The sequence below is a fragment of the Chrysochloris asiatica genome, unplaced genomic scaffold (genome assembly GCF_000296735.1).
Source record: "Chrysochloris asiatica unplaced genomic scaffold, ChrAsi1.0 scaffold00177, whole genome shotgun sequence".
NCBI lineage: Eukaryota > Metazoa > Chordata > Mammalia > Afrosoricida > Chrysochloridae > Chrysochloris > Chrysochloris asiatica.
This window is the reverse complement of record NW_006408695.1, coordinates 2,342,909-2,356,029: the sequence shown is the minus strand read 5'-3', so window position 1 is coordinate 2,356,029 and position 13,121 is coordinate 2,342,909.

Here is a 13,121-nt window from a genome sequence, read left to right as displayed (position 1 = left end):
CAGACTTGCAGAATGTGCCCTTTGGAGATGTAAATTATTATATATGCCTGAGTGGGTTTTTTTGTTTGTGTGTTTTTTAAAAAGCTAAAATGGATAGAGAGAAATAATTTTAATTGATGGTATGTGGAGGGGATTATAATCAATGTAATGAAACAAGTTATATGAATTGTTGAATGTGAAACTGATGACGTGCCCTGTAAATTTTAACTCAATCCACAATAAAAACCTTAAATTAAATTTTTTTTTTAAAAGAAAAGACTGAAGTTATCAAAGACTTCATTTTACTTGGATCCACCATCAACTCTCATGGATGCAGCAGTCAAAAAATCAAAGGAGGGATTGCATTAGGAAATCTGCTGCAAAAGACCTCTTTAATGTTTTGCAGTGCACAGATATCAGTTTGAAGAGTAAGGTGCTCCTAACCAAAGACATGGTATTTTCAATTGCCCATATGTGTATGAAAGTTGGACCATGAATAAGCAAGACCATAGAAATAACTGATGCATTTGAATTGTGGTGTTGGATAAGAATATTAAAAACACCATAGACTGCCAGAAGAACAAACACATCTGTCTTAGAAGAAGTACGTCCAGAATGTTCCTTAGAAGACAATATGGTGAGACTTTGTTTCTAATACTTTGTACGTGTTATTGGGGGGACCCGTTACTGGAGAAAGACTTCTTGTTTGGTAAATTGAGGGGTGGTGGTGAAAAGGAGGAAAACCCTCATTGAGAAGGATTGACACAGTGGCAAAAGAAAAACAACTATGATTTGTTGTAGTGTGCATAGGGTTGTTACGTGTCAGAACCAACTAGACAGCACCTAATAATAACAATAACAAATGTGTATGAGGCTCAGTTAAATGTTACTACTACACACAGCTTGAAGTCCTGGTGTGATGCTGTGGGTTAATGCACCAGACTGCAAAGTCGGTTTAAACTACAAGGTCAGCAGTTCAAGCTCACCTGAATATCTTCAGAGACCCTATACAAGGTCATTATATGTTGGAACTGACTCTACGGCACTTAACAACAGCAACAACACCCACAGCTTACAAAGTAGGCACTAGTTTCCCTATTTCAAAGGAAGAACTAAGTAGAGATATTTCAGGTAGTAAGTTTCAGAATGTGAATTTTAAGGCAAGATTTGTAGTTTCCCAAGATGATATTTTTCCTCTAGGGTAAGTTAGTATGGTTAACACTTTCCTCTATAGGGGTTATTGTGAGGTGAACACAAGTGCAAAATCCCCTGAGATCAGAGACAGAATAGCAACACTTGATATAGGCCACTTGTAGGAGATATATATATAAATTTCCAAGGGTATAAATGAGGTTAGAGTCCTTTGGGACAAATGGGACAAATGGAGAAGTACTTGTCCCTTACCCAATGATTTGGACATTCAAAACCACCCAGAGGTACCATGGAAGAGAGGACTGACAATCTGCTTCTGAAAGGTTGAAAACTCCATGGAGCAGTTCTACTCTGTCCACACATCGGGGTCACCATGTTGGAATCAACCAACTACTAACAACAGCAAAGTAATGAAGCTATTCTTTGAACTATAACTAAGGAAAGCTGATGTGATTAGTCATGTGTGTGATTGTGTGTCTCAAATTTCCAACAACACTCTAAACCTTAATCTTGATGATATATATGTTATTATAAGGGCAAAGTGTGGGCCTGCAATGATAATTTCAATAAGCAGAAAATTAATTATCTGTTGCCCATTTGGAGGAAGTCTGTTAATAGAAGAAGGCAAAAGGGTTATCTAGATCTATAGTCTTCAACCTTTTTGATCTCTCATCTTACCAGGAAAACTGTTTAAGAACCATCAAAAGAAGCCACTATCATTATCATTAGGAAAAAAATTAAATCAGTAAAGCATCAGATCAAGAATCACATGCCTTTAGCCGTTACTAAAAGAATAAGTACACTTGTTCTCACTCAAAAGTATACTCACTTTTCTTATGCTTATTATTTAAAGGTCTTAAACATGATGTCGTTGTTGTTGAGAACCATTGAGTAGATTCTGACCCACAACGACCCTGTACAGGATTTCCAAGCAGCCTCTGATGAATTTGAACTGCTGACCTTGTGGATCAAGCCCACTTTGTAGTCCAGTGCATTAACCCAATTGTTAGGCCAAGTCTCAAGACACATTTTACACAGAAAACCTTTCACTGAAAAGAGTCAAGGTAAATTCATGTAGCAAAGACACTTATTGGGGCTTATTTATTTTTGGCTGATTGTGTGTTAATTCTGATTAGGTAATTACTATTTTTATATGAGGTATTTGACAAAGAGCTCATGTTGTTGTTGTTGTTAAGAGCTCATACTAGGGAAGAAATATCAGACTACTATTGTCACCTATATTTTTAGTTTTACTTTCTAATCAAACATAAGGTGCCACTAATTACAGAGGACATCATGTTGTTGTTGTTGTTGTTGTTAAGTGCTGTTGAATCAGTTCTGACCCATAGCGACCCTGTACAGGGTTTCCAAGGGTGTAAATTTTTACAGGAGTAGAAAGCCTCATCTTTCTCCCGCAGAGCAGCTGGCAGTTTCGAACCGCTGACTTTAAGGTTCGCAGCCCGATTCATAACCACTACGCTACCAGAGCTCCTTCAGAGGACATCATAAGACTGCAAAAGAACAATGCTGCTAATTAAACATAAAAGTCCTCTGATTTTAAGACACATCCTTATATTGTTGTTGCTAAGTGCTATTGAGTCAGTTGCAACTCATAGCGACCCTGTATAAGGTTTCCAAGGAGCATCTGGTGGGTTTGAACTGCCGATTTTGAGGTTTGCAGTCCAGTGCTGATCCTAATGCATCACACCAGGAGTCCATCCTTATATTAAGGATATTGAAATGTAAGAAAAATTTGTCTTAGAGCTTATAAAGGATGGTATTATCTTAAATTTAATCTCAGGAATCTTCTAATACAGTTTAACATTTTGTGAAAGTTAGTTTAGCTATAATGGACAATATAATGTATAGAGCTACTTAACTGGGCTGACTTGACAATATACTGAAAGTGAAAGAGTTTGAGCATGCCCACTCCTCCCTGAAGACAACATCAATACTATGTGTGGCACAGGATGTATAGGATATACAACTGTCTGAACTATAGAGCTCGTGAGGACACCTATGCTAATATGGGTACACTGGTGGTGGTTATATGCCACGGAGTCTGTTCTGACTCATAGTAACCCTGCATAGGGTTTCTGAGACTGTACATCTTTACCGGAGCAAGCCTTATCTTTCTCCCATGGAATTACTGGTAGTTTTGAACTGCTGACCGTGAGATTAGCAGTCTGATTCGTAATTACTATGCTAGAGCTTCTTAATATGGGTACTAAGTGGGTCCAAATTAAATTTTTTTTAGTCATTCTGTAAAATTTATCTAATTTAGGTTGCTATCAAAATTATGTATGAAAACCCTATGGAGCAGTTCTATGTCACATACAAGGTGTCGCCATGAGTTGGAATTGACTCAATGGTAACTAACACCAACAAAATAGACTCAATGATTCTTATGTGCACAGAAGATTGAGCACCACTGATGTAGATTCACGAGACTTTCTTTATTCATAGCCTAACATCCCTTGCTCAGATTCCAATCAGAAACTCTGGTGACATATTGATTCCCTGTTTAGACACAACCACAACAGTGTTTCTCAACTCCAACAACATATTTGAATCACCTGGGGAGCTCTTAAAAACTGTCAGTGGCCAGTCTGATCCCAACACCAATTACATTAGAATGTCTGGGGGTAGTAGATTTTTTTAAAGTTCCAGATGATTCCAATAAACTTGAAAACCATGGGCCTATGGAAGAAGATGCATAGTCTTATGAATAGTTAAATTCCAATCCGTTTAATAATTGTATTTCTCATTGCAAATTGTAACAGCAATATTCTGGTTTTAATTTCATATTCTTTGTGTCTTCTTAAATTCAGTCAGGCCCTGGGATCCTGATCAAACTGTGGTTCTGAGGAGCATAGCTATCTATATACCAGATCCTGTAATGCAGTGATGAAACTGAAATAGTCTCCCTTTCTCAGATTACCTATTGACATTTCCTGTTTTCTTATTTACCTTGTAACTTTTTCAAACATTAACAAAGTTTTAGGTGTTTTAATCAATTATTTATAATACAGAAATGAATAAACCTCTGCATGGAGGCATTTTTATGTTAATAATACCAATTTTTAAGTCTAATCTTCAGTTCATAGGAAATATGAGTGATGAAGGAAATTATTATCCAGAAGAAAGGATTTAAACTAACTCAGAGGGTGTACCTTTTTTAGAACAACTTGACTGTTTCTTCTATAAATCAATGCTATAAAATATACTATAATAGACGAAATGAAGTGTTGTTGTTGTTGTTGCTGAGTGTTGCTAAGTTGACTCCAACAACTGTGAACCTATGCAGACAACAAAACACTGCCAGGTCTGCTCCATCCTCAAAATTGCTATGTCTGAGCCCACTGTTACAGACACTATGTGAATCCATTTCATTTGAGGGTTTTTCCCTTTTACAGTGGTGTGCACTGTAGAATAAGCACTGGACGGCGGCCGCAGTTATGTGCTATGGAGTCAAACCAACTCATAGCGACCTTGCTCAGGGTTTCCGAGGCTGTAAATCTTTACGGGAGCAGAAAGCCTCATCTTTCTCCTGTGGAACAGCTGGTAGTTTTGAATTGCTGACCTTAAGGTTTGCAGCCCGATTTGCAACCACTACGCTACCAGAGCTCCTTAAACACTGGACAGTTAACCACAAAAAGTAGCAGTTCAAACCCATCAACCACTCCTCAAACCCTATGCAGGGTTGCTATGAGTCGGTACTGACTTGATGGCACTTGACAACAACTACTTTACCGAGAGCAAGAGGGACTATTCTCTCTTGCTAACATGCCCAAAGTACTTGAGATGGGTTTTGCCATCCTCACTTCTAGGGAGCATTCTAGCTGTACTTCTTCCAAAAGAGATTTATTTGTTCTTCTGGCAGTTCATGGTACTTTGAACATTCTTTGCCAACACCAAATTCAAATATATCAATTCTTCTCTGGTATTCTTTATTCCTTGTCCTTCCTTCACATGCAGCATATGAGGCAACTGAAAGTACCATAGCTTGGGTCTGTCTGATATAGCACAAGAAGATAAGATGCTCAGGTTGAAAGACACTCAAAATACAACTGAGGAAGAGCTGGCTTTGCAAAGTAGAGTCAACTTTAACAACATGGGTGGAGCAAAGCTTAGGAGACTTTCATTTACTGATGGCTCATGACTTAAAATAAAGCATTATGATATGAAATTAAAAGGGAGAAATGCTTTAGATTAAAATAGTTTTAGGAAACATTTAAGGGGGCTTCAAAGAGTTCATGTAAAAATGGAATTGAAAGATAATGGGATTTTTCCATGAGATTTTTGGAATCACCTTGTATAACCCAAGGCAATTTATGGGCCTTGATTTGATTCCAGTTGAACAAATCACCTGTAAAAAAATTATTAAGGTATGGATTATGTATTAACTGATTTTAAGGAATTATTTTTAATTGTGGTAGGCGAGGTAAAGGTATTGTGGTTATATAAGTAAATGTTCTCTTGTTTTTGAAATGCATATTAGTGATAAAATATTATGTTGTTTTTAATTTAAACTGCTTCAGCAAAAAAGCAACAGATTGGAGAGAACAAACAAGATGGCGGATCTGGTGGACATGCAGTGAAGAGCTCTGCCAACAACAACACAGAATACTGGACCAAGCAGGCTCAGGGGATGGTCTCAGAACTCTGAACCACATATAAAGGAATATTTAGAAAGTTGGAAGGCTTACAGCTGGGGGAATTTGTGGCAGAAGCAAGAAATCCATTGCTTTCTAGTTTGGAATGCTCAGCTGCTCCAGGAGCCACCATCTTGGGTGAGACCAAGCAGGGGAAGGATTGGAGCAGCCACAGACGCCTGGCAGAACCTCTGAGATAAAGGTGTGGATATTCTTTTCTTTTGGTGTCTGTTCATTGGTCCCTTGCTGTCTGTGCACCTCCATTCTGGTGACTATAGGGATGCCTGAACTAGCGGACACCCCAGCCCAACCCTCAGAGGGTTCTACTACACATGCTACAGATCTCAAAATTTAAAGAGACAGTTTCCAATTAAAACCAAATGGCCACAGCCGGCCCTGAACTATTTATAATTAGTAAAAGGGCCTGAATGGGGATTGTGGAGCAGGACAAGCAGACAAAAAAGGAAATAGGCTGAAAATTAAATCCTAAATTATGTCCAAATGACCAACAGTGACATCTTGAAACTTCTCAAGAAGAAGAGTAAAAAGGGAAGCCCATTTCCTGATCACATCTATCTGGAGGCATTCAGAAAGCATAAAAAATACCAAAATACACAACCATCTAAGTATTAAGCCCACAGAAAACCCCTGAATATAGAAAAAAAAAAAAAAAAAAGCAACAGATTATGTGACTATTAACAACTGTTTAATCCAAATTAGCTAGTGTTTCTATACTAATTAATTACACTAGTCTTTCTCCTTCTTTTGTTTGCTTAAAAATTTTCATTTTCTAAAATCCTAAGCTGGAATTTTAGAAGGAAAAAAATACCTGGTGGATATTTGTTGGTATATTTATGCTAAGTCAGAGCAAGCAAGACCCTTCCCACTGTAATAACCTATAGTGATTTCCCCTAGACAACATTTTATTACAACCTGGCATATCAAGTATCTGGCATTTCTAAAAGTAAATAATTTACTAAAATAGCATTTAGACACCTTTGGGCAGTAGCAATGATGAATGCAGGAAGTTTTTACTAAGATTCAAAATTCCTAATTTTTCATTAATTAATATTTTACTATTTCTCTTAGAAATTTAGGGAGGGAACTCTATAGGGTCACTATGAGTCACAATTGACTCATGGACAGCACGTTTGGTTTGGTTTCGGTAGAGTCCTGTATCTAAAAGTAGCAAAGACTGAGAGCAAATTCCTTATGTAATATTATTTATATAAGAAAACACTCAGGTTACAATCAAGCCTAAAGTGTTAGAGACTCTTAGCACTTTGTTTTGTTCCACACTTGACTATAGAAAGAAAGCTAGTTTTAATAAGGCCATTCAGTTTTATCAGTGAATCAAGAATAGCCTGCTGTATACATTTTTCAAGGTGTAAGCTTCATGTGGAACTGCAAAAGAAAGCATGTTGCAAAAGATTGGAATTCCATTCATTTGAGCAAATATTTACTGTCTGCCCTGCATAGAGAACATTCAAAACAACAAGACTCTAATGACAAGTATTTATTGAATACCTGCTATGTGTCAGGCACTGTGATCAGAGTTGAGACTGTTTACATTCAGTATTCTAGGTGCTGATCAAAAATTAATTCCTGCCCTTGTGTAGTCTATATTCTAATGGGAGGAGCCATTCAAGAAATATACAGATAAATAATTAAGAAAATTTCATCCACTGAAAAGTGCAAATTAAAAAAAAATGTACTAAATGTTGAGAGGAGCTATTTCTCAGTGAAGAAATGATCAGTGAAGGGTCTCTTTGAAGAGGTGTTATTAGAGATGGAACGTGAATGAGAGTCAGTTAGCTAAACACAGATAACAGCTGAAGATGCTGATTTCTTTCTGTATGCCAAGCCTGGGTACTCTATTTTTATTAACAGATTTAAGCTTCACTGCAACCATATGCAGGAGGTACTCTTAAATCCTCATACTGTAGACAAAGAAACTGAAGCACTCACCCAATGTGACAGATGTTAGGTTAAACTCAAAATCTAACCTCCAGAGCCTGTCCTCTGGGGAGAAGTATATTTTAAGAAGAAATTAGAATTTACAATGGCCTTGTCAGTGAAGCAAGTTGTGTGTGTTTTGAGAGATAAAAAGAAGGCCACTGTGACTGATGCCTAGTAACTATGGGGAGAGTAAGGCAGAAGAGGTATGCTGAAATCTGATAATGTAGGACCGTGTGGGATTTTATTCTGATTTTAATAAACATTGGCATCTTTTTCCTGTGGATGATATAACAAGTTGCCACAAATTTAGTGCCTTAATAAAACAAAAACACACATTTGACCTCAACAAGAAAAATATAAATAATCCAATTAAAAACTGGGCCGAGACCATGAACAGACACTTCACCAAAGAAGACATTCAGGCCTTCAACAAACATTAAGAAATATTCACAATCACTAACCGTTGCTGTTGTTGTTAGGTGCCCTTGAGTTAGTACTGACTCATAGCGACCTTTATGCACAGCAGAACGAAACACTGCCCAATCCTGGGCCAACCTCACTACTGTTGCCAGGCTTGAGTCCACTGATGTTGCCACTTGGCCAATCCATCTCGGTGGGGGGTCTTCCTGTTTTTCTCTGACCGTCCACTTTACCAAACATGATATCCTTCTCCAGCGACTGGTCCCTCCTGACAATATGTCCGAAGTATGACAATACGTCTGAAGTTTGGCCATCTTGGCCTCCAAGGAGCACTCTGGCTGCACTTCTTCCAAAACAGATCTATTAGTTCTTTTGGCAACCCATGGCACTTTCAATATTCTCTTCGAACACCATAACTCAAGAGCATCACTTCTTCTATGGTCTTCATAACCATTAGAGAAATGCAAATCAAAGCAACAATGCAATGTTATCTCACCCCAGCATTAATAGCAAAGTTAAAAACAAACAAAAAACAACAAATGCTTCTGGAGCTGTGGAGAGACTCGAACCCTCCTACACTGCTGGTGGGACTGTAAAACGGTGCACTTACCATGGAAAATGGCAGAGCACTTCCTCAAAACATTGGAAATAGAAATATCATGTGATCCAGTAATCCCTCTACTTTCTATCTATCCTAGAGAAATAAGAGCCACAACACCAATGTATATATGCACATTTATGTTCATCACAACACTATTCACAATAGCAAAAAGAGACAACCTAGGTGTCCATCAATGGAAGGATGGATAAACAAACCTTGGTACATACACATGATGGAATACTATGCAATGTTGAAGAATAACAATGAATCTGTGGAAACACTTCATAACATGGATGAACCTAGAGGACACTAACTGAGTGAAATCAACTGATCACAAAAGGACAAATGTTGTGAGACCACTATTGTAAAAAAAACAATTACAACAGTTACTTGTTACTCTTTGGCCTGTTAGTCCCATCTCTGTCTCTGAGACCACATTACTTTGTCCTCTTCTGTTTCTCAAAAGTTCCCTGTCTGTTTCTCATAAGACCTTTGCCATTGGATTTAGGGTTCACGCACATAATCCAAGCTGGTGTCTTCATTTCAAGGACCTTAACTTAGTTACAGAAGTCCCTTGTTGGCAAAATGGTAAAGTGCTTCACTACTAAGAAAGAGTAGCAGTTTGAACCTACTCAGAGGTACCTAAGAAGAAAGGACTGGTGATCTGCTTCAGAAAGGTCACAGCCTTGAAAACACTATGGAGCACAGGTCTATTCTACAATATATGGGGTTGCCAGAAGAACAAACAAATCTATCTTGGAAGAAGTATAACCAGAATTCTCCTTAGAAGCAAGGATGGAAAGGTTTTTGTCTCTTGTGCTTTAGACATGTTGTCGGGAAGAATCCAACCCTGGAGAAGGACAACATACTTGGTAAAGTAGAGGGTCAACTAAAAATTGGAAGACTCCTAATAAGATGTACTGGCACAGTGGCAGCAACAATGGACTCAAACATAGCAGAAGTGAAGATGGCACAGGATCAGAAAGTGTTTTGTTCTGTTATGCTTAGGGTCACTGTGAGTCAGAACTGACATGAAAGCATCTAACAACAATAATCTTTACAGGAGCAAGTTGTCAGGTCTTCTCACTCAGAGCATCTAGTGGATTCTTTTCTCATTTAGATTAGCAGCTGAATATCGTTTGACAATAGATGAAAATATATGCACAGACATCAAACTATTTACAGTTCATTTTAGCCTTGTTGACATACACACCCAACTGACTGAAAATTTCAAACATTCTTTTTCAAGTACCTTCAACTAAAGAAATCTTCAGCTTAGAGCTAACAATTAGGTTATTCATGTTGTTGTTGAGGCCTCAAAAAGACTTGAGTAAAAATTAGATTCCATCTCTTCAAACTCCCAGCACCTCTTTAATGCTATAATGTGTCCATCCTCCTAACATTCAGCAGATAGAAAACATAATAGGACGATAATCGATCTGAATTTTAACACTTGCTCTTCTATTACCCATTAAGAGAACTCTGAAGGGTCACTACTTCACTAAGCATCTTAGTTTCTCCATTAGGATTGATTGAACTAAGCGACCTCCAACTCACATCTTGTTATGGCTTTTTGGAAATTTAAGAAGTCCATGTATAAATTAAGGAGTCCTGGTAGTGTAATGGATTATGGATGGGCTGGGTTGCTAGCTACAAGGACAGAAGTTCGAAACTACCAGCCCATTCACAGGAGAAAGATAGAGGCTTTCTACTCCCATAAGGATTTACAGCCTCGGAAACCTTATGAAGGGTTGCTATGAGTCAGAACCAACTCCACAAGCACACCACCACCACCACGTGTATAAATTAAATTATTGTCCTTGCATTGATATTAGCAGATAATTTGTTGAACTCTCCATTAAGAATAAACTGTATATGTGGAAATTGATGAGTTGGTGTATGTTTTTCTGTGTATATTGTCAACAAAAACAACAAAATGGGATTTAAAAAATGAGTCTCCTAGAGATTGTATTAGCTTGGGTGATAGTGTTGTAGAGTCCCCTCTGTTTAGTTCTGACTCCAACCCCTTATAGATTTTCTGAGGAGTGGTTGGTGGGTTTATAACAACCAACCTTGCAGTTAGCAGTCCAGTATTTATCCTGCAGAGCCAGATCTGGATTTCACAATAGCTCTATTGTTGTATGTGCTGTGGAGTCGGTTCCGACTCATAAAGACCCTGTACAGAGTTTCTGAGGCCGTAAATATTTACGGGAGCAGAAAGCCTCGTCTTTCTCCTGTGCAACAGCTGGTGGTTTTGAACTGCTGTCCTTGAGGTTCGCAGCCCGATTTGTAACCACTATGCTACCAGGGCTCCTAACTTGTTGTTGTTGTTAAGTACTGTGGAGTTGGTTCTGACTCATAGTGACCCTACACAGGGTTTCCAAGGCTGTAAATCTTTACGGGAGCAGACCGCTTCATCTTCCTCCCACGAAACCACTGGTAGTTTCGAACTGCAGACCTTGAGGTTAGCAGCCCGATTCATAACCACTATGCTACCAGAGCTCCTTACTAGTAGGACAAAAATGAGCCATAGATTACTTGTTCTTATACTTAAAGTTGAGATTGCTTAAACCTGAATGCATGCCATCCATATACACTCTACCAGCTCCCACAGACTTCACTTGAATTGTTGAACTGAATGCTAATCGGTAGAGCTGGTTGTGCAAGATGAGCCTTCTTGGATTGTATCAGTGGCGGGGCTGGGATGTTCCATTCAATTTAGAGTAGTTATTCAGAAGCTCAGTGACACATAGAAGGTCATGGGCTTCAAAGAGAATGCTGACTACAGGGAAGAAGGCCTGTGTAGAATGGCCTAGTTAATGATCACACTTCATAATTTCATGGTGTGTTGAATCTCCCAGACACAGTGCTGAGCCTAACTTTTACTGCTTTGCCTTGGGAATCAGATCCTTCATCCCCAAGTACCTCTTTAATACCTCAGCATGTTTTAATGAATAGCTTCCTTTGTGTGCTTTTTTTTTTTCAAAGCATAGAGACGTTAGTAAGAAAAATACTCTTCATCAGGCCATGGCAACTTGTTCCATGATTTACAAAACACTTCTCACATACATTATTTCATTTGTCATCTTGTTGAGCTTGTAAGATAGCTATTAGCTCCACTGAGTCAGCCTCCAGTCAAGATGATCCGATGCACAACAGAACAAAATGTGGTCCAGTCCTGCACAATCCCCCCAGTGGGTTGCAAATTGGATTATTGCAACCCATAGGGTTTTCACTGGCTGATTTTCAGTAGTACATCTTGGTCTGGAAGTTATAGTGAAACCTGTTTAGCATAATAGCAACATCATAGCAACACAGACAGATGGTGGCTATACATTCAGTGTATTGATCAGGAATCAAAACGGGATCTACTGTAAAAATTCTACAATGAAACCAAAGCCCCTTAGCCTGTGATGTCAGCAGATCATATATGAGGACCTAGATGTCAAAGATAAGAAAACAGAGTCAAAGAGGAAAGAACTTATTCTGAATCACCCGACTAGCAAGTAACTCCTTTACTCCGTGTCCATAATCTGTCAACTTGATTCTGGAGAAGAAATTTGAAAGGCTTTACATCCTTTATGTACTCTGCAGGAAGGGGTATTGTAAGTGATTTTACAGGATGGGTTTAATAATACTTAATAATGGCCTTTCCATTCTCCCTTGTGTTGGGTCTAACATAGATACTGTTAGTGTCAATGTAAAGGAAACCTGTTGCCATTGGATATATTCTGACTCAAAGCGACCATATTAAAACAGCACAACTTCCCATAGGAGTTCAAATCTTGTAATTTTTACAGATGCTGACTGATTTATCTTTCTCCTGCTGGAACACTTAACCACTGTGCCAGCAGGAGTCTTAGAGTAAATCTAGATCCATTGATATACAGTGGCTTTTAGACAGTGCTCTCTAGAACAGCGTGTGTAGATTTCTCAGAGGCTTTTTGGGACCATCACTTTGTGATGAAGGAAAGGAGATAAACAGATGATATGCCCCATCCCTGCTCCAACTAGAGCACCTTTACCTTTCTCTGTTTTATGTATTGAAGTGCTTCATTGTGAACAAAAGGATCTCTAGCCAAAATGTTTGAGATTTTTCAAACCGCTATCATATCTCTTTCAAAGGAGGCCATATTGTATTCCAGAAACAAACTTTAATGGAGTAGTAGAAAAAGCCCTGGACTTTGGCATCAGGCAAGTCTGAGTTCAGGCCCCAACTCACTGGCAATGATTAAGTCTGACTCACCTCTCCAAGTATTGGTTTGTATGAAAAGATAGTAACAATACTTGCCTTATAGGATGAGAATTAGATGCGATTATATCCTTTATGGGAGTCCTGGTGTGGCACTGTGGGT